Source organism: Peromyscus leucopus, chromosome 10 (assembly GCF_004664715.2).
Source record: "Peromyscus leucopus breed LL Stock chromosome 10, UCI_PerLeu_2.1, whole genome shotgun sequence".
NCBI classification, from domain to species: Eukaryota; Metazoa; Chordata; class Mammalia; order Rodentia; family Cricetidae; genus Peromyscus; species Peromyscus leucopus.
In genome coordinates this window covers 40,723,629-40,742,864 of record NC_051071.1, presented here as the reverse complement: position 1 = coordinate 40,742,864, position 19,236 = coordinate 40,723,629, and the positions used below count along the sequence as shown (strand labels likewise).

Genomic DNA, 19,236 nt, shown 5'->3' with positions numbered 1-19,236 from the left:
TGTGTGTGTGTGTGTGTGTGTGTGTGTATGAATACACACAAATATGCATATGGATTTACTTGAGCATATATGTATCTATATATTATGAGTACAAATATGCATATATACATATGTATTTACTTGGGCACATACGCATGCATCATATATTTTGATATATGTGCCTTTTAATAATGTCAGCCACATGCCAGGCACTGAGCTAGCCATGGGGAGCTTAGAGTGCTGAGATGAGAAGAAGCCTGCGTTTTGAGCAGGATCAGAGACGCCTTTCCCCATCATGCAAGAAGAGCAGAGACGCACCCGAACTGCCACCCTCTGGACATGGTGTCTTCCTCTGAAGGACTTCAAGCTTCCTTCCTTTGTGCTGGAGTTTCGCTTTTGAAATAGAAGCGAATCTCCAGGGAGAGGCTGTAAAGACCAAATTACGGTACAGGCAGGTATTGTTTTTGTTTTCCAAGGAAGAAAGAGCACGTTGGATCAACCCCTGCCAGGGGGCCAGAGGTACGTGGGGGACCTCTTTCCCTCCCTCAGCCACTAGAACCAGCCAGCTCCTTATCTTAGCCCCGGTCATTTGCTATTCAGTGTGCTTGGGGGAGGAGAGGGGGGCAGCTGTATGCACTCCCCCCTCCCACTGCAGGGGAATTTATTTGTTCGTGTGGATAGAACATTGCCCTGACCATGCAGAAGCTGATGACTCAGAGTGTCCCAGGGCGCCGAGGTGCTGTCCCTGTCCCTGTTAACCGCGCCTGTTCTAGAAAACAGAAAGAGGTGAGCTCTCTGCTTCCAGGGCAGCCTGCATCTGCCTCCACATCCTCACATCTGCCCTTTGTCCCCGCAGACAGGTGACATGGGCGCCACCATTACTGAAACACAGGCTGTCTGGGGGCTTGGAGCTGAGGAGGTCACTGTCACATGGTTTTTAGACAAGTGGCCAGAAGAACTTTATAAAATTTTGTTTTAGTTTTGGCTTTTTTTTTTTTTTTTTTTGAGACAGGGTCTTGCTGTGTAGCCCAGGCTAGGCTTGAACTCGCAAACCTCCTGCCTCCTCTCTCTTCTGAATGCTGGGGTTACAAGTGCCACTGTGCCCAGCAGCTTCCAAGAAGAGCTTCATCCCACATGACCTTGTTCCATAGCTTCTGACCCTGGCTGCCCATTCTGAGTGTCTTGGGGGTGCTGGAAGGATGTCAATGTGGAGCCACCTCTAAGCAAGTGACCTGAGCCTCCAGGGTTTGGCCTGAGAACTCCAGTTCCTGAAAACCTTTCCTGGTGGTCCTCAGCTACTGAGGCGGCAAGCCCTGGATAGAGGGACTTGTACTGAAGACTGCACACACGCATGCATGGAGACCAGGGGAGGATGCCATTATCCTAGTACAGTGAAGACTATTCTCTCCACATCCTTCCCTTGAGACAGGGTCTCTCACCAATACCTCACCATTTCAGCGAGGCTGGTGAGTCAGTGAATCTATCTCTGACCCCCAGTGATGGGCTCCGGGCATGTGCCTCCAACCCGGCCATCGTTCCATGGAATGTGGGGATTTGAAATCACGCCCTCATGCTAGTGCATCAAGCACTGTTCACCACCAAGCTGTCTCCTTGGCCACTGCCGTCTCTTGAGGGCCCCTAAGGATGAGACCTGTTCCAGTGAAGCAGTCATCCCCATCATATCTTGTGGCTGGTACCCTTGCCACAGGCTTGAAGGGAGGAGGGGTTTGAGGAAAGAGGGAGGATCCCACTCAGGGGCCTTATTTCTCCAACTACAGCGGAGAGAAGCCCAACACGAAAACTGAACTGTGGTTCCCACAACCATTATCCCTGGGCATGGGACAGGCCCTGACAACTGCCCCCGGGAAATTGCTTCACTCTCCAAAGCCAGACACCCTGGCGTGGGGCCACATCCACCTGAAGGTGCCGGAGTGAAATGGAGCTGGGATTAGGGTTTACACAAAGGCAGCCAACCAGTGTGTCTGCCCTGTTCTTTACTGCCACACCCGGCCATTAGCCCTATTGTTCCGGTGACAGGCTGACAGCAAAGACATCTGTCCCATCAGCTTCTCCAGGAACCTGGCCAAGGGTGAACATTCTTCGCGAGATGTGGAAAACTGACCCCGTGTGGGTGGATCTGTTCTTCCCACACAGCCAGCCACTTTCCCCACGATTCCCCAGGAAGCTTGTTTGTGACTTGTGTTAATCCCACCAGTCAAGAATAAGAACACGGCCACAATGTAAAGCCATTTGAAGCCAGCTTTAATAAATACTGGCTGGGAGGATGGATCCTCGCCCAGGTCCATCACTGGGTTCCCTGGAAAGGGCCATGAGTCATGGCTTGCAGAGACTTACTTAGAAAGGCAACTGCACAAAGCCACCATATTTCCCGTCAGGTCCAATCAGGGGCAAGCATATATCCTGACGTATTTCCTGCCTACATACCTCCCACCTGTGTCCAATCAGGGGCCAGAATACATCTTGATGGATTTCCTGCCCACATACCTCCTGCCTACCTGTGATCAAGCACAGCCGGTATAGATCAGTCAAGCAAGCCTAGGACAAACAGGAACTTATTTTTAGCTGCAAACAGGACTCTTAACCTACAAGATGTCTTTTTCATGTTTTGGTCTCACACTAGGTTGTCTACACCTGAGGTATTCTCAGGTAAACTCAGGGTTTCTTTAGCTACTCAGAGGAGGGCATCTGGGTCTCTTTGGTATCCCAGAGATGGGCACACTCCCCTACCTGTCTTCAAAGAGCTTTCCCTCGCCTGTAAGGGACAAAGGTAAGGACAGTGGTAGCTTCTGGAGCCTTCCTGGGCCTCTGGCATGAGCCTCAAATAGAGCCCTAAAGAAAGCCCTGCCCTCTACCCGCCTCCTGGGCAGTGGCAGGGCACAGGCTGAGCTGGAAGAGGGTTAGGGACACTGTCAGACCATGTCATCAGCACAGTTGCCAACTGTCCTGGGCCTGCCCTCTGACAGCTTTGGCAGATGGAGGCCGGCTGGGCTCTGTGCAGGGCTGGGTCTCCTTCAGGCTGCAGTTGGAAATTCAGGTGAGGAACAGAGAAGCAGGCAGAGGGCACAGCCCACTGATGTCCTCCCCAGCGATCTTCTCTATCTGTGCCCACTAAGACCACAGTCTCTCCTGCAGCCCAGAAGCCACTCCACCTCTGAGAATCTTTCTAGACCCGCCAAATCCCAAGGGCCAACCACCCTTCTCTTAGAGTGACTTCTGACCAGAGTGTGAGGTCTTCCTTCACTCTCCGGCTAGCCTCGGGGACCCCCATGTTGCTGGGAGGATGGGCGGAGTTGATATTCGAAACATGTAAAATGTGTTGGGGCGGAGGAAGGAACATTTTTACAACTGTTTGGTATTAACATGTCCCACGCATGGGTATGTACACACATAACCACGAAACACAGCTACATGATCCAATGTCATGCAGGTATGATTCATGCACATACACACCACAGTAAGAGCCATTATCAGCCCTACATGTATTCATTAAGTACCTCCGTGCCCACCATGGTGCTGGCCACTGGCAATGCAAGAAGTCTGGGCAATGAGTGTAGAACAAAATACAATAGCACCCCTCCCCCATCCCATCCCATCCACGTGAAGAAGTAGCAGAGACACTCATGCCAACATAGAGATGAGCAAAGTCCTCCCTAAGCAGAGGGTGGTGGGCGTGGTGCCCAGGGAAAGGTCTAAGGAAGACATGGGAGGGCTCAGTGATAGCCTATGTGCCTGACCTAGAGGGCGGTGGGCGTGTGTGTGTGTGTGTGTGTGTGTGTGTGTGTGTGTGTGTGTGTCTGTGTCATGGGCTGGAAATCCCAGGTCAAGGAGCAGGGGCTGTTGTGACCCCATGGAGCATCAGTGAGCACTTGCTGTATGCCTGACCCTGAGCCAGGCCCGGGCATGATGCAGGGACCAAGGGGGACCACTGTGGCTTGGGGGAAGAAGAGAGAAGTGTGGCTTTGGCCTTATATCCCAGCTACTCGGGATGTTGAGGCAGAAGCATTCCAGGTTCGAGGCCTATAGGAACTACAGAGAGAGTTCAAGACCAACCTGAGCAACTCCCTGAGACAGGGTCTCAAAAGAAAAACCAGAAAGAGGAGTGGGGATGTAGATCGCTCAGAGGCAAAAGCACTTGCCTCCCCAGTACTGCAAAACAGCAGCAGCAGCAGCAACAGCAGCAGAAATTGCATTGATAAAATGAAGTAAAGGATGTGGAGCATCATTGGCCCTGAGGATCTATAGAGAAAAAAGCACCGGGGTGGGTTGAGAGGTTGCCTACAGAGGCCTCTGTCAGTTCCCGGCAGGCTGCAGGTGGAGAGGGTGTCTTTAGAAACGCCTAGGCAGGCCTCAGTGCATTGGCACTCAGGGACGTTTGCTGCTGGTGTTCATGGCTCAGGGGAGGCCCAGAAGTTCACTCTCCACACACCTGGATCTGCAACGATGATGAGGAAGGTCAGTATAACAACATTGAGTGGTATTTTTCCAGCCTTGTAGCTTGGAGTATTCTAAGCCTTTTTGATCAGGCTGGAAAATCCTAGAGAGAGGAAACATTTTTAAAATCTCTCTGTATCACTGTTTAACACAAACAACAGCCAGGAACTGGGAGATAAGAGAGGCAGGTCTCCAGTTGGACTGCATTTTCTGAAGGCCTGATCTTCCTTTCTGCCCAGATCCTGAGTTTTGAGGCCCAGAACTTGGGGGAGATGTGTCCTCTGAGCTTGCCCAGAACAGAGCCCTCAGCTAGGAGTGTGGAAGCCAGAGATGACTGGAGAAGCCAGAGGGGCTGAGAATTGCTGAAGATCAGCAGTGAGGAGGCTGGCGATGCCCTCCAGGGGATGGAGAACATGCTGAGGAGGATGGAGAAAAAGTCTGTGAGGCTGGCCTCACCACCCACATGCAGAGCAGGCAGAGCTGGGGATCTTTGCTGAGTCAGTCTCCAGCGCTGGGGGTGGCCCAGAGGACCCAGAAAGTCATGCATGAGGAGACTGGGAGGAAGCTAAGTCTAAGCTGTTCGACTGGGGGAGCCAAGGAAGGCATTCAAGGCCAGGGCCTGGACACAGGACTGTCTGTGCGGCAACCCTTGCTTCTGACGTCCTCTCCCTATTCTGAGTTCCTCAAGGAGTGAGTGGAGCCCTGGAGAGGGGAGGGTGGGGATTGACATCATCCTAACCTGGAAAGGCCATCTTCCTTTGCAATATATTCTATTTACCTGGTTCATATTTTGGTACAATGAGGTTTAGGGAAAAGTCAATGGGGAAGGAACACATAGACACACACACACACACACACACACACACACACACACACACACACAGAACTGTTCTCAATAGAGAACAGACAAATGTTAGTTCGCTCACTGTTACTGCAACAGCATGCCCGAATCAAGCCACAAAGAGGAGATGTTTATTCTGCTTCGTGGTTCTGGAGGTTCCAGCACGCGCGCAGTCCCTTGGTCTTGTTCCTTTGGGCCTGTGATGAAGCAGCAAATGATGGAGGCAGCGCGTATCAGAACAAACTGCTCACTTCTGGCCGGTAAGTAAAGGAAAAGAAGGAGCTAAGGCCTCACAATTCCCCCTTGAAAGTATGGTCCCAGTGACTTAAGGACAGGTTCCACTGTCCCTCAAGAGCACCACCCTGAGGTCCAAGTTCAAGGCCCATAGGCCTTGGCAGACTTTCAGGATCTAATCTATGGCACCTCTCAGGACTAAGGAGGGGGACATCTTAGAGGTAGAACATTTGCCAATCCATGTGAGGCCTTGTGTGTGTTTGTTCAGTCTCCAGTTCCAACAAACAGACAGACAACATCAACAGAAAGAAAACAGCCTCCACTGGCACCCTGGTTTCCTGTCTGCTTGCTTGTTTAGTTTCTTGCCTTTGAGTGAAGCCATGATGTCTGGAGCAGAGCAGCCATCTTGCTCTCGTGAGATGATAAGGGTGAATATTAAAAACCCCTCATGTTTCAGCCAACATACCAAGTACTGGGGTTCAGTGTGTCTTCAGATCTTGCTCTGGGTCCTGGCTCCTCGGGCAGCTACTGTCTTCAGCTCCTGTGACTGCTCTGAGCACTGTCCTCCTCACCCCATCAGGACCCAGCATTCTCTCCATGTGGCTGCTGTGGTTCTCTGCATTAGCACACATCCACACTGATGTCTGTGCTTCAGAGACTGTGTGCCCGGAGCCTTCATGATGTCCTTAGATCACCATCTTTGGTCCTCATCTGGGAATTTGTGAGAGAGTAGATTTATGGAAAGACAGTAGGGTTTGGTGATGAGGAGTTTTCTCAGGGGTATGATGACAAGAGGCACCTCAGTTTGAGAATGGGGGTCTAGACAGGGGGAATCAGGGAAGAGGTAAACAGAGAAAAGTACAATGGGCCCTGGAAAGCTAGAGACCTGCTTCCTTCCTGTTTAGCGACCTGTCAGCTGTTGGTAGGAAGGCCATGCAAGCGTGCAGGTTGGGTTTGAGTATACAAGACTTCATTACCTTCTTTGTGCCACTGGGATTACAGAAGTGGACCGCGGGGGATACAATGAAACGTGGGGAAACATGAGAGTGTGCCATGCATCTTAAAGACTGTGTCAGAGGTGATGTCCATGATACCCACGTTCGTCTTTCGTTCTCAGGGCTCATAGCATTGAGCAGCTGCTGGCCTGCAGGGTGCTTTCCTGCCTGCTATGACTTCACCCCAGAGCTGTCTGGAGGGCAGGACTGTGTGCTGAGGAAGCTGAGCTTCAGCAGGCTGAGGCACTTGTTCCAGATTCTCAAAGCCGGATGTGGCCGAGTAGGACTTGACCCCGAGTCACTGTGTTTTAGGGGTCTGCACTGACAGAATCCAGTGGTGGTCCAGCTGCCAGGCTCATCAAAATTTGGAACTATTTATGCTTTTCTTGATGGATCAGTAAAGTGATCCTGTGGGAAGAGAAATTTGGTTGAGGGCAGGAAGGGGGGTGGCTCGGCAAGACTGTCGTGTTTGCAACCTCAGAGTTTCTCTTTCCCTCTCTCTCCATAACACATCTCCATCTTTCCTCGTCCCTTTCTCCCTGTTCTTTTCCTTCTCTTCATCTCTCTCCATCTTTCCCCATCTCTCCCCACCTATCTCTTTTTAACATTTATTGTATGGGTATTTTGCCTGTCTGTGTGTCTGTGCACCACGTGTGCAGTGCCTGTGGGTGTTAAAAGAGGGTGTGAGATCCCCTGGGCTTTCAATTAAGGATGGTTGTGAGCCACGATGTGGGTGCTGGGAATCAACCCCAGGTCCTCCGGGAGAAGCGGCAGGTCTGCTTAACTGCTGTGCGGTCTCTCCAGCTTTCTTTTCATTTCTTCATCCCCCACCCTCCTCTTTGTCCTTCCATCTCTCTCTATTTTTCTCATGGCTTCCTCTATCTCTTTCCACATTCTTCTCTTCTCCCCTTCCCTCCCGCTCTCCTCCCTTTCTCCCTCTCTCTTCCACCCCAAGTCTATCTCTAGTGCCCTTCCCCCACCTTGCTTCAAGCACTCAGGGATCACCGGGGCGGGGGGGGGCGGGGAGAGAATAAGCAGCATCAATGCTACACATCTCTCTAAGTTTATTTACTGAAACAACATTGTGTATTACCAGGACTTGTTCACCGCGAAACTGACTGCTTACGTTTTAATGTGGCCATTGATCTTTAATCGGAGTCCGCCTGGAGGTTTCCTATAACGACATCAGGACTCCCTGGCCCCCAGATGTGATTGCACACCGGAGCGAGTGGCGGCCCAGGGCTGCTCTTTTTCTCATCGGAGCAGCTGAAATGGTTGTGTGGTGGGTGGAAAGTGCTGAGGTGTGGGTTCTATAAATAGCTAGGCTCGGTGGCGCGGTCTCCTCGGGGTGCCGGGCGGCGCGGAGCTGGGGATGAGGTGCGGGCTGCAGCCGCGGGGGAGGCTGCTATCTATAGCGCGCTATTTTTAGCTGCATCAGCCGAGGAACCTGACAGCCGGTTAATGACTGCCACCCGCCGCGCGTCTGCGCGCCCAGGCTCCAGCGCGCCGGGAGCAGCTGCGCCATGCTCAAAGTTGTCGCCTCTGAAAAGGCCTCTCCCTGGGAAGCAGGGCTGTTGGAGGAGTGCACTGGGCCTCCCCACCCTGACCCTCAGGGCGACGTCTCGGTCCTAAACACGGCTTCTTCTTTGCCTGTTAGCGCAACCTGGAGGGAGGCTAGAGACCGGAGGGGGCTGGTTTTGGAGGGTAGGGATTGGCAGGGGTGAGGGGAGTCGGGGGAGGGATTGGTTGCAGGAGGGGAGGCACAACAGGAGGGTGACTTGAGAGCCCAGAGCACTCTCCTTGAGCCCCGGGGAGGTCAGACACCTGGCCAGACGTCTAGGTGTAGCCACCTTGACTCAGACATCGTGATTTCCGTAGGGAGAAGTCCCGCAGTTTGGAAATGACATGCCCTTCAGAGGTATGCTGTCACGGTTTTATAGACCTGGTGCTGTGCACAGGGAGACTGAGTGATCTGCTCAGGGCCACAGAGCCGGCCACCTGTCTTTGTGCCCTCTGCAGCTGCTGCACGATGTCAAGGGCCTGGTGACTGTGACACTCTGTGAACAGACCTTGGAGAGGTGTTCCTTCATTGGGTCCCGCGGCCCAGGGCCAGTAGCCTGGTGAGCCACCAGCAAATCATTCAGATAGAGTGGTCTGAAAGGGGTCCAGCCGGGCTGGGAGACCTATGACCATTTCACGTAGGGAAGAGGAGGCTGTGTCCAGGGAGCCCCCTCTGTTAATCCTGCTCCACATCAGGCTGTGTCCAGGGAGCCCCCTCTGTTAATCCTGCTCCACATCACTGACAACTGATGGGTGTGGCAAGGGGGGGAGGGGATCACAGTTCTGAGCCCTAGATTACAGATTGCCTCAGAGCCCTCCCTGCTGCCCTAGAGATGTGGGTGAGTCATTGCTACCTTCTCCTGACAGATGGAGGGGAGAGGAACAGAGAGGTTAATCAACTTGTTCCGGGTCACCCAGTTAGGAAGGAGGGATTGAAACCGGGTCATCTGGCCATTTGGCCATCTGTACCCGGAGAACCCCTGGACTCTGCTATTTCCACAAAAGACCCATCTGAATCAACATATTTGGTGTGGCCAGATTTAAAGGGTCTGGGACTCCCCTTCTCCAAGGTTCCCATAGAACTCCACAGCCCCAAGAACAGATTCCTACATGCTGATGCCCATGGTGGTGATGGGCCTTGGTATCCACAGCTTGAAGATCAGCAGTGCATGGTACAGGTACATGGGGAGATATGGACTTTATGATATCCCCAGTCACTCACTCAGGCACTGGACGGCCATCCTTGGGTCACACTGCACTGTGGCGGATGGTGGAGGTAATTTGTTCCGAACTTTCTCATGCTTCGCCCTCTACTCTAAAGACCAGAAGACTGAGTACTTGGTTTCTCTGAAGACAATGCAGCCAGAAGTGGCCCAAGAAATGTAAAAACATAATGCTGTTTGCTACTAACATCCCACCATCTTCCTTCTTTCCGCCTGGGATGAAAACTAGACATCTGGAGCTATGGCAGCCATCTTATACCATGAGGGGAGACCAGGAAATTGACTGACAACAATTTTGATACTATCATGTTATGGAGCCTAGAAGTCACCCATGTTTGGACTTGTGTTTTGGGGAAATTCACAGCCTATTTGCTTACGTCACCTGTGCTCTATTTCCTGTCTCTTATACTCAAAAGCATTTCTAACACAGATACCTGTTTGAATTTGAGGTCCACGCATGTGAAACCAGTTTGCAAACTGTAAAGTGAAGGACAGTGTCCCAGTTTGGCTTGGTTATCTTGCCAGTCTCCACTTTAGGCAAGGGATGCAAACCATACTATTGCAGGAAAAACTGGGGTATGTTCTCAGTGGAGTTTGGGTGACAGGCCAGGATGGCTAGTTTGCCATTGCTGGGTACAGCACCGCCGACGCCGACGATGACGATGACGACGGTCTCCTGTCCTGGGAAACTCCCCAGGTCTGGCCACACCAGGGTCATTGGTCATCCTTCCTGCACTCCTGAGACATAAAGACCCTCCTTCGGCTCCAGTGCCTGCTTGTGGATCAGGTTGCAGCTTAGTAGCTATCCCTACCAGGCCCAGCTACTTCCTGCTGGAAAAGCCATCTGAAAATCCTGCTGAAAGGGAAGGACCAGTGATTACAGAAGCTGCCGCTGCCACACTCCTTTCTCCAAGAAGGAGAGGCATGGGAATCTGTCTGTGGAGGCAGTATGGCCTGAGGAGTATGTGTCCAGCCCAGATCCAGCCTCCAAGCCCGGAGCACATGAGGGAAACCGGCCTTTAGTTCAGTCCTTGTTCCCACGCCAGCTGCTAACTCCATGCTTTGCCTCCATACCTGTGGGATATTCCTTGTATGCACCCCTCTCCCACTTCAGCTCAACACTCACTGCCAGTGGCTGGCAGCGTCTACCCTTCCTCTGTGCTTTTACTCTCTAAGGTTTCTGCTCTCTGGGGTCAGCTGAGATCTGGAAGCATTAAGTGGAAAAATTCAGGAATAAAAAAGTTCTTGCACCTGGAGTGATGGCTGGGTTGGTAAAGTGCTTGGGGCCTCAGTACTAGGACTCCAGTTAACTTCCCAGTCTCCACATGAGAAGCTGGGTGTGGTGGCATCCATGTGTAATCCCAGTGTTTGGAGACTGGAGACGGGTGATCCCTGGGGGTCCACAGCCTGCCAGCTTAGCTTCTCAGGTGAGTTCCAGATCAAGGAGAGACCCTGTCTCAAAGGAGATGGACAGTGTTCCTGAGGATGACACAGGAAGTCATCCTCTGGCCTCCACATGTATGCGCACATATAAAAATGCACACAGGCATGCCCATAAAAAAGCGTTAAATTCCTTGCCCTTGTGAGGGCAATGTAATTTAATAAATTACAATGGAATAAAATCTCACACTGCCCCTGGGCATCTTGCCTGGGATGTGAGTCTTTTTGGGGGTCTGGTGTATCCACATTGTATGCACCACCCTCCCGTTAGTCGCAGTTAGCCATGGAATGACACTGCTGTGTTCACGGAAGTCTTTCTCCATTTAGTGATGCCCCCCCCCCGTCACATGAGCAGTGCTATGGGGGTTCCCATAGGCCAGGGAAGAGCCAAATAGTGCTTCTGTTAGGAGACAAGATGAAAGCTGTGGAGTTAATAAGGAAAGGGAAATGCATGCAGAGGCCACTGAGATCTCTGCTGAGCATTTCCCTTTGGTCTGAGAAACTGTGAGGGACAAAGAGATCTGGGCCTCTTTTGTAGTCACACCTCAACAGTCATGGGGCACACCTCCTCGTGAGTGCTCTGCTAAGGTGGAAATGACATTGTTCATTGGAGTAGAGGGAAACACAGAGTATAAATAGGGTTCAGCGCTGGCGGGGTTCAGATACCCTGGGCTCTAGGACAGGTTCCCCTGCAGCCAAGAGGCACCTTCTACATGCTCACCCTCTTTCATTTCAACAGCACAGGCTGTTCCACAGAGAGCTCTCACGCGTGGCATTTCCAGATTCTTCCAACTGCTCTAGCAGGGGGTTATTAATTGCTCCCTTGTCCAGAGGAGAAAACTGAAGGGCAGAAAATCAACTTAGTACACAGGGTTGCTCCAGTTTCTGCCTGGCCTGCCTTAGCCCAGAGGGGTGGTTCTGGCTGGGTACTCAAATCCAGCAGGGTTGGGTTTTAGTGCTACCTCTTCTTTCACAAGTGTGGTGTTGTGAAATAGAATAATGGCTTAACTATGTAAAGATGTGCTGCATTTGTTTATGCTGCATTGGTTTAATTATGTAATGATGTGTTGTTGTTTCACCTTGGCTGCCTAAGGCACCTGACTGGTCTAATAAAAAGCTGACTGGTCAATAGCTAGGCAGAGGAGGGATAGGCGGGGCTGGTGGGCAGAGAGAATAAGAAGGAGGAGGAATCGAGAGAAGAGATGAATGAGGGAGAAAGAGAGGGAGATGCCCAGAGCCAGTCAGCCAGGCAGCCACCAGCTAGACAGCTAGCCAGACATGGAGGAAGCAGGGCAGTAGGACATACAGAATCAAAGAAAGGTAAAAAGCCCCGAGGCAAAATATAGATGAAGAGAAACCTGTTAAATTAAGCTACAAGAGCCAGTGGGACAAGCCTAAGGTAGGTCTGATCCTTCGTAACTAATAATAACTCTCTGTGTCATGATTGGGGACTGGCCATCTGAGAAAGCCTGCTAACAGCGAGGCTTTAGGTATTTGGTCCTCTCAGCCTGCTCTGGGAGGGGGCAGGCATGAGGAGCAGGTTAGAAGAGGTTCATCTGGAGTTCCCAAGACAGAGCCTGGCACCCAGCAGGGGCTCAGCAAGTCTCCCTTGTCTTCTTCTTTTGCCCTGCACATGCTTAAATTTTAATCAGCTCCCCAGGAACTAGAAGTCCTTCAGTGATGACAGCGAAGGCCACGTGACCAGCATTGTCCAGAACGATTCATCATCCCAGCCCATGAGGTCCACACTATTTATACCCCATCCACAGATAGGGATACAGAGGCAAGCGGAGGCCAAGGAGCTTGCTCAAGTGTCAGGGCTCCTGGTTTATAGATGCAAGCTGCCAGCTCCGGAAGGCGCAGTCCTGCCCACCAGGGCTCTGCCCTACGGACTCCCAATGGGGCTCTATGGGGATGCAGGACTCCTAAACTAGACAGGCTTTCCAGCTCCACCTGCCTCCACACTGCTCCTAGATGGGTAATGTGCTTCTTGAAATCACCGTGGTACACCTTGGCCTTTTGAGGATGTGTAGTAGTTTCCTATGGCTTCTGGAACAAGGGACTAAAAGGCCGTGGCTCATGCCAGCACAGATGTATGATGATGCTTTCGGAGGTCAGAAAGCCTCACTGTGTCTAAGCTGGCTGACACCATGGTGTTGTTAGGGCTTGGAGACTTTTCTTTGCCTGTTTTAGATTCTAGCAGCTTCCTGTATTTGTTGCCTTGTGGTCCCTTTCTCTTCATACCAGCAGCACCTACAGATCTTTGTCCCCACCTCCAACCTCCCCCCTCCACCCCTGTTCCCCATCATTCATGTGGATCCTGTGACTGGGCCCACCATCCATCATCCAGGAGTCTTTTTGTCTCAAGATCCTTAGGATGGCCACATCTTCACAGCCCCTGTGGTCATACAAGGTAACATGTTCACAGATTCCAAGGATTTGGACTCAGACATCTTTGGGTGACCGTCTTTCAAACCCCACCTCTCCTCTTTGTAGCCCCCGAGCCTTGGTTTCCTCTTTTGAAGCTGGTGAAAGCACCCACCTTCTGGAATTGTAGAGGGCATGGTATATGTTTGCGTGCTTTGAAAAGTTCCAGGGACACGGACTTTCTATTCAGTAGCGGTACAGAAGGACAGAACTTGGGTCAGGCCCACCTGGCAGATATGAGAGGTTCTAGCTTCTTGCAGCTTAGAAAACCCAAGTGTGTGATTGCCTGCTACGCCTCCTGACTAAACTGTTTGGGGGACTGTCCCGAGCCAGTTGCCTGATTGACATTCTCCGCTTCCACTCAGGGGGTGTGTCTGGCTGAGGGAGGGATGCATGATGGGAGGTGCAAGAGATAGGTCTTCCCACCTGCTTCCCAGGGATAGCTCTGGAATGGGAGGAGACACTGGGGAGCTTCCAGAGACACACTGGCATAGCTTACCAAGGTGCCTAAAGGCACTCTTCTTGGCCCTGCCCACAACAGGAGGTGGGTGTGGCCATCACTCCGGTCTTAGGACTCTTCCTGCTGCTGTGACCAAACGCCTGGCAAGAAGTGACATCAAGGAGGGTTTATTTGGGCTCGCAGCTCAGGGGAGGCAAAGGTGCGTCTGTAGGAGCAGAGGCGTCTGTCACATTGCCTCTTCAGTCAGGGAGCAGTTAGCTCAGCTAGCTTCCTGTTTTTCATACACAGCCACAGCTGATGGGATGGTACTGTTCCCCCCACGTTTAGCGGTAGGTCTTCCCGCCTCAATTAGTCTAGAAACACCTCCACAGCCTGTCCAGAGGCTCATCTCTGAGGTGATTTTTTAATCCTGTCAAGTTGTCAGTCATGATTAACCTTATCAATTTCCATTTTTGCAGATGGAAAGACTGAGGTCCGGAGAGGTTCTACCTGCTGTGGGTCACACCACTCATAGGTGACGTTACAGATACCTAAAGGCTGTCAGGACTACTCTTTACTGCCACACTCTGTTCTGGCCTCTTCTTTTCTCCCCAATCCAGGGACATTTATACTTTAACAAGACTTATCGGTCACAGAAGTTATGTAGCAATAAAAAGGCAGTGGGGAGCCCAGGAGTAGAAGGAACCCATGAGGTGGGAGGAGATATTGAGAGGACCCAGTGCAGGGCTGTAAGAAGCCCCAGTTGATTTTGTAGAAGGGAGGAGGAGAGGCCTAGGGCAGAGGCTCCTGGGAGCTAAAGCTTCAAGGCCTGTTTGTAGATGGCCAGGGGCCTTCCTGATGGGAGTTGGAAAGGTTAAGGTCCCTGCTGAAGTTGAGGCCAGGCCCACCAGTTCATCCAGCTAACTCTTGCTGAATGCCTCTGTCAGCTGGAGCCAAGAATGGGGTTAGCAAGGGGGCAGGAGTGCTTGTTTTTGCTCTTTTGGGGTGCCCACCACCCAGCACCCAAATAAACCACACATGGAGGCTTCTTCTTAATTATAAACATCTGACCTTAGCTTGGCTTGTTTCTTGCCAGCGTTCCTTAACTTTCTCACCTACCTTTTGCCTTTGGGCTTTCACCTTTTTCTGACTTCTGTAAATCTTACTTTCACTCTTACTCCATGGCTGGTTGTGTAGCTGGGTGGCTGGCCCCTGAAGTCCTCCTCCTCCTCCTCTGGCTACTTCCTTCTACCCAGATTTCTCCTGCTATATTATTCTCCCTGCCTGCCAGCCCCACCCATCCTTTCTCCTGCCTCACCATTGGCTGTTCAGTTCTTTATTAGACCATCAGGTGTTTTAGACAGGCACAGTAACACAGCTTCCCAGAGTTAAGCAAATGCAGCATGAACAAAAGTAACCGTATCTTAAATAATATTCTACAATAGGTGTTTCCCCCTCCTGAGCTTCCCCTGTGGAGGCCGTGACTAGTCTGTTGGGAAGGGCAACACGGAAGAGAAAGTGAAGGGAGGCAGTGGGGGTGGAAAGCAGTCTCCCATCCTCCTTGGGACGCCATGTCCTCTCCCCTCCCCAAGAAATGAGAGTCCTGCTTCTTGCAGCCACATGGGCCGAGAATGCCGGGTCTGACTGCTCTTCCCCAGCGCCGTTTCTCAGGTTGTTTGCAGCAGGAAGACCTTGTCTCTTGTCAGCCCCGGGCAGGTTTATTCATTGTCTCCTATTTCCTATTATTTCCCCAAGGAGAGTTTGCTGAGTGTGGTACAGAGCGTCTACTAGGCTCGCTGGCGTCATCCTTGTGGGATTTTGGAGACATTGGTACCGATTCTCAGGCACTTGCTGTGCTGTGGCTAAGCCATCCTGTCATCTCTACGCCAAGAGACCCGCATGTTCTATCAGTGTCCACGGGACTGTAGAGGGCTCACATTGGCTTAAAGACAGCACAGAGTCCCCACTTCCTGACAGGATGGGGACACAGAGAGGCAACCTGAGCTCTGCCTCCAGTGGTCAGGAGACACCCTCTGACCTTAGGCTTCATGTTGATTTAGTTCGGGTTTTTGTTGTTGCTGCTAATATACAGCACCACAGACTGCACAAGCTATGAAGGAAAGAAGTCATGGGGGGGGGGTCATGGTTCTGATCTGAGATCAAAGAGCTGCATCTGGTGACGGGCTTCTTGATGGCAGGCTCCTGGGGTGGCACAGAGCACAGCAGGGCACGACCTGGAACATGGAAATGTTGTCTGTTCTCAGTCCCTCTCCTCTTCCACAGTCACCGGGATGCAGCAATGATGGCTCTCCTGTTAGAATCTGCATCAATCCTCATTTCCCAGAGGCTCTGCCTCTAAACGCTGGGGCTGGGTGAGGTGTCTGCTCTCCCAATCCCTCGCCACGCTCTGGAAGGCATAAATCAGTCTCAAACTGTTGCATATAATGAAGATTTGGGGACAAAAAGACTATACGTCTATTGATTAGGTGCTTGGAGGAATTTGGACTGTGACTGTAGGGTAGGTAGAGAGGACTGTTCAATGTTGTCTGGTGTCAGAAGGGAAGAGGAGAAGGCACATGCCATGGTGTCTGTGACTTCAGTAACCTATCAGCGGTTTACAGGCAGTCACAAGGGGCTAAGGGAAGAGGAAGAAGGCACATGCCATTGTAACCTATCAGCGGTTAACATGCAGGTAGCGGGGGCTAGCTTCTACTCATCTTCCAGAGGCTAAGCGCCTCCTGTTCTCTGGCCAGATATGCTCAGGGTTTTGCCAGCCCCTGGCAACAGAAAACAACAAAGTCTGAAGTCTGACTTTGAAAGGACTACCACAAGTTCTTAGGATTTATTTTTGAGACAAAGGTCTCTCCATGTAGCTCAGGCTGGCCTCTCACTCACTCTATCTCTCAGGTTGGCCTGGGACTAATGATTCTTCTGTCTCAACCTCCCAGGCCCTAGGATTACAGATCTTCACTTCCACATCCCTCCTTGGGTTCTCTATTTCACCTGGACCCCTAAAATTTTGTGAATCCTCATAGCGGCTGCTAGGAATTATTGTTCATTGTTGAAATAAGGAATTTGTGTAGGACCAGAGTTTAAGAAACCAGGGAGCCCCATAGCCTGGGTGCTCACAAAGTTGATTGTCAGTAAAAATTTACCTGCTGGGAAGCATTTTTCTTTTCTTTTTTCTATTTTTTTTTTTTTTAAAGCCAGGTCAGTTACTTACTGGCTCTGTTCCCAGAGATCGGCTTTGTGGGCTGCTTACCAGCTTTGTTGGGGTGCTAACCGGAGGGCAGGGTGTTGGTGTGCCACTGAGTTGAGCCTGGGTGTTGGGGTCTTAGAAAACTCTGCACAAACATTGGAATTTGAAAAACCCTGCAACGGCTCATACTCAGGTTTGGCACTTTGAGCCATGTGACATCAAGCAAGTTGCTTAACCTCTCTGAGCCTGTTTCCCCCTCTGCAAGATGAGTGGGATCATAGGTCTGATTTAGTAGTCTAGGGGATTTAATGAATTAATCATGACCCACCCTCCCCCACCCCTGGGAAGAGTTCCTACCAGAAGGAAGTTCTCAATTAGTTGTTAGACTGATTGTATTCCTTTTCAGTATGGTTCTTCACACGACTTTCTAGTTTGATTTTGCAGACACTCTCTCAGTATGATTATGGCTCCTCGACGTCTTAGAGATTTCATGTCACTCTCCTGTCACTAATGGGCTGAAATTTGCCACTGAAATATTTGCCTCGAATGAACCTTTCCTGCCAGACAGCACTACAATTCCTGAGAAGACTGAGGGGGCAGGCCTTGATCTTGCTCCCAGAGCAAGTTGTAGGGATGGTTGTGGGGCTGTCTTGCTGACATGTGTTTGTGTGGGCGGCAACAGTCAGCCTGGAGCTTGTTAACTGAGCCTGGGGTCATCTGTGCAGCCGAAATCTGAGGTCCCACCCACTTCATTACCTATCGATCTTCACCTTTCTCATGGCCATGAACTCTTCTGCAGGATGTGGAAGCCCACAGAGGCCTGTGGATCTCTTCAAGAATCAAGTTTTGAGTTCATAAAATTCTTACCATTACAGAGGAAAACCGTAAGAATACAGTCACAAACTTATCGGGAGCAAATTATATGACGATACATTCACTTCATCGCTATCACTTTAAACAAGGCCAACAGTAACAGGATGAAAAACATCCATCCTTGATATCTGCTAGTGACCAAATTACAAGTCCTCTCATACTGCTCTGTCTTAGTTCAGGTTTCTATTGCTGTGAAGAGACACCATGACCATGGCTGCTCTTATATAGGAAACCACTTAATGGGGCTGGCTTACAGCTCAGAGGTTTAGTCCATTAGCACCAGAGATGCATGAAGCATGGTGGCATGCAGGCAGACATGGTGCTGGAGGAGTTGATGGGAGTATCAGGCAGCAGGAAGAGAGAGAGAGACACTGGGCCTGGCTTGAGCATCTGAAACTTCAAAGCCCACCGCCAGTGACACTCTTCCCCCAACAAAGCCACACCCCCTAACAGTGCCACTCCCTATGGGTCTATGGGGGTTTTTTTCATTCAAATCACCACAGTGCTGTGACTGTTGCTTCATTTATCACGGAAGTCAGTGCTAAAGTTCAGCTTCTGGTGCACAAACATCATAGTAGATGCTAAGGTTTTTCCACCACCCAGTTTAACAGCTTCTGAAGCTCCATGGCCCTCTAGATAAGAGCCACAGTGTGGAAAGCTGCTGACAGCTGGCACAGCCATTCACTGGTGAGACCAAGCCAGCTTAGCTTACACGATGGGATGAGAAACCTGCCACAAAGAGGGTTCATCGATGTTGTTAGTATTGCTGTATTAAAAAAAAAGACTCCCTTGAAGCTAACTAAGCCAACCAGGTCTCTTTCCCCATGGGGGCCTGGTGTGCAATGGTTGCAAACAGCAGCTTCCTTGGTAGTGTATGCAGCCTGATGCCTGTATAGGTTGCTCTAAGGGACCTTGGAGACAATTTTCTGGCAGTTATTCAAGCCTCTGATCTCAATGTTGTTCCCAATCTAGGCTCCAGACAGGTATGCGTGGTGCCTTTGGGAAGCCCCAGGGCACAGTGGTCAGGGTTCACATTGGCCAGGTCATCATGTCTATCCTCACCAAGCTGCAGAATAAGGATCATGTGATTGAGGCTTTCGTAGAGCCAAGTTCAAGTTCCCTGGCTGCCAGAAGATCCACATCTCAAAGACATGGGGCTTCATCAAGTTTAATGCAGATGGATTTGAAGACATGGTTGCTGAGAAGCGCTTATTCCTGATGGCTGTGGGGTCCACAGTGTTCTCCTGTACCCTACCAAATCATGTTCAGTAATAAATCTCATATCCAGTCTGCTTAAAAAAAAAAAGACTCCTAACTGTAGTGCCATAGACATCCATCTGTCTGGCCAGGGCTCAGCAGGATGGCTTATACTGCTCTTGTGTATGCTTCATCATGGAGAAAGTAGCACTTGCCAGTCTTTCTGAGGCCCGGGCTTGGACAGCCCACAATGTTGCTTCTGCTGCTTTCTACTGGTCCAAACAATCCTGTCTAATCCTGTGTGTCTTTGTCAGTTTTCTGTCATTGTGACAAGTCAACTTATAAAAAGGAAAGATTTATTCTAGTTAACACTTTTG

At 50.9% G+C, this 19,236-nt stretch overlaps 1 non-coding gene across 1 annotated transcript; it reads left to right on the top strand.

Moving 5' to 3' along the window:
- The first annotated feature begins 18,451 nt into the window (after positions 1–18,451).
- On the top strand, positions 18,452–18,586 carry LOC114690933. Its single transcript, XR_003734153.1, has one exon. It is a non-coding gene; the product is annotated as a small nucleolar RNA SNORA70 (small nucleolar RNA).
- Positions 18,587–19,236: the final 650 nt, after the last annotated feature.